This window comes from Pocillopora verrucosa, chromosome 8 (genome assembly GCF_036669915.1).
Source record: "Pocillopora verrucosa isolate sample1 chromosome 8, ASM3666991v2, whole genome shotgun sequence".
Taxonomy (NCBI): domain Eukaryota; kingdom Metazoa; phylum Cnidaria; class Anthozoa; order Scleractinia; family Pocilloporidae; genus Pocillopora; species Pocillopora verrucosa.
Genome location: NC_089319.1, coordinates 23,550,323 through 23,553,543, shown reverse-complemented (window position 1 = coordinate 23,553,543; position 3,221 = coordinate 23,550,323).

Sequence of the window (3,221 nt, the reverse complement as noted above, 5' to 3'; positions counted from 1 at the left end):
AATGGAAAAAAAGACGCGCTCTTCTCTTATATTAATTCTGGCAAACTCGAGACAATTTAAATCTTATACTAGACTATACTAGACCAGACTAGACTATACTTCCTTTACTGAGACATTTAACATACCTATGATTATGTCCTAGCTTTGAATTCTCCTCTTTGTTGTCGTTCAGCTTGTTTTTATGGCTCTCTTTTTATGAAGCAATCAAGTCCTGCTATGATCTGAACTGTGCTACGAGATCATGTTGGAAGAAAAAAATCTAACAAAACCTGTTGCAAATTAAAACATGCCGGCCTTACCTCTTTCAGATGACCTGTAGTGCTGATCGACCATAACTTTTTCCTACAATTGCTTTAGGCAACGCATCAGGGTTTTCCTATCAGTGAACAAACTCATCTTACACAGGTTAGTATCAAATTGTTATGATTATTTACTTACCTTCACAGTGATGCAAAGTCGCTGAAATGAGCTTATCGTGAGCTGCAGAAAGTTCAAATGTCTCGAGCTTTAAAATGGAAAAAAAGGCGCGCTCTTCTTTTATCTTAATTTTGACAAACTCGAGACAACCTTAACTCCTACACTAGACCCGACTATACTATACTTCCTTTATTGAGACATTCAACATACCTGTGGTTATGTCCTATCTTTGGATTCTCCTCTCTGTTGTATCTTAGCTTGTTGATATGGCTCTCTTTTTATGAAGCACTCCAGTCCTGCTCTGATCCGAGCTGAGCCACGAGGTCATTCTGGAAAAAAAAAATCTAACAAAATTCGTTGCAATCAAAACATGCCGGCCTTACCTCTTTCAGATGACCTGTAGTGCTGATCGACCATAACTTTTTCCTACAACTGCTTTAGGCAACGCCGCAGGGTTTTCGTATCAATGAACGAACCCATCTTACACAGGTTAGTATCAAATTGTAATGATTATTTACTTACCTTCTCAGTGATGCAAAGTCACTTAAATGAGCTTATCGTGAGTTGCAGAAAGTTTAAATGTCTCAAGCTCTAAAATGGAAAAAAGGCGCGCTCTTCTTTTATCTTAATTCTGACAAACTCGAGACAACCTTAACTCCTACACTAGATCCGACTATACTATACTTCCTTTATGGAGACATTCAACATACCTGTGGTTATGTCCTATCTTTGGATTCTCCTCTCTGTTGTATCTTAGCTTGTTGTTATGGCTCTCTTTTTATGAAGCACTCCAGTCCTGCTCTGATCCGAGCTGAGCCACGAGGTCATTCTGGAAAAAAAAATCTAACAAAATTCGTTGCAATCAAAACATGCCGGCCTTACCTCTTTCAGATGACCTGTAGTGCTGATCGACCATAACTTTTTCCCACAACTGCTTTAGGCAACGCATCAGGGTTTTCCTATCAATGAACGAACCCATCTTACACAGGTTAGTATCAAATTGTAATGATTATTTACTTACCTTCTCAGTGATGCAAAGTCGCTTAAATGAGCTTATACCGAGTTGCAGAAAGTTAAAATGTCTCAAGCTCTAAAATGGAAAAAAAGGCGCGCTCTTCTTTTATATTAATTCTGGCAAACTCGAGACAACTTTAACTCCTACACTAGACTAGACGAGACTATACTATACTATACTATACTTCCTTTACTGAGACATTTAACATACCTGTGGTTATGTCCTTTGAATTCTCCTCGCTGTTGTAGCTCAGCTTTTTCTCATGGATATCTTTTTTATGAAGCACTCCAGTCCTGTTTCTACCGACATCCCAGATTTAAATTCAATATTTTACTATGCTATACTATGTAGCACTTTTGTAGGAGGAAAATAATCCGCTTCGACTAGCCTTTAAATTATTACTCAGAAATTAAACGTACTTGTGGTTATGTGCTAGCTTTGGATTCTCCTCGCCGTTGTAGCTTAGCTTGTTGCTACGACTATCTTCTTATGAAGCAATCTAGTCCTCCTCTACTGATATCTGTGTTTTAACTTCAATACTATACTACAATATGTAGTACTGTACTACTATGTAGTATATGTAGTACTTTTTTTAAGAGGAAGACAATCCGCTTCGAGTAGCTTTTAATCTATTACTCAAACTTTTAACGTACCTGTGGTTGTGTCCTAGCCTTGGATTCTCCTCGCAGCTGGTTCTAAGCTTGTTGTTATGATTATCTATTCCAGTCCTGCTCTACTGATATCCCAGTGTTACGAAATTGAGCCATGAACCACTAGCGACCCTGTGATTTCTCGTGTCTTTCTAAAGGTCAGCTAGTGTCTTGGTAAAACTTAATCTTGTGAGAAAAAGTACTCGCAAACCTCCAAGACAACGTGGTACTGTATTTTAATATTCTGCAAAAAGACTGTTAATACATTGACCATACGATAAAATTGTATTTATTTAACAACGTAACTATTTCTCAACCTATTTATATATCAATTTATTTACATATTTATTTATTTATCTCCCTTTCAATTCATCATTTCTTTAGTTCTTCAAGAATTAATCAATGTTATCGGTTATTGAGATATATTCATTTCTTTATTTTATCTTTTATCAATTATTTTTGTTTGTTTTTAAGTTATTAGGTCCACTTTTATTAAAAGTAAAGCTTAAGTGACAGGCCGAAGTGGCCCAAGGTATAATTAAAGAAGACCTTTCTACGACAATGCAAGTAGACGCTCTTCCTTGACTTGACAACTGAAGACAACACTGGACTGAAATACACTTGTATGGACTTAAATGTGGGCTTTTCGGAATAGCACTTCACTTGTCTGGACGGGCCAGAATGCACGTGGTTGTTCCTAAGTCGACTGAGCAGGACTGTGTTGTCCTAGACTCGGTGGCAATTAGTTGTTCTGGACTGGACGGGACGGGACTGGGCTGAGCTGTTAGGATTGCACTGGTGTGCACTGCACTTGACTGGACTAGACTCGACTGCCATTGACTTATATGGACCTGGGCTACGCTGGATTGAAATGTACTTAGCTGGAAGGGAACGAACAGGATTGGACTGGACGGGACTGGACCGGACGGGCGCAGATTCCACTGAATGGACTGGACCTCACGTCAGTGGAGTGGACTGGACTGGACTGAGCCGGACAGCACTTCAGAAGACTGGACTGGACTGTCATAGCTTCAGCTAAGGATTCAGCAGACTCCACTGCCCTGGATTGAACTGGAAAGTACCATACAGGATAGTCACTGCACCTGGCTAGACGGATCTGCACCGAACTGCATTCCACG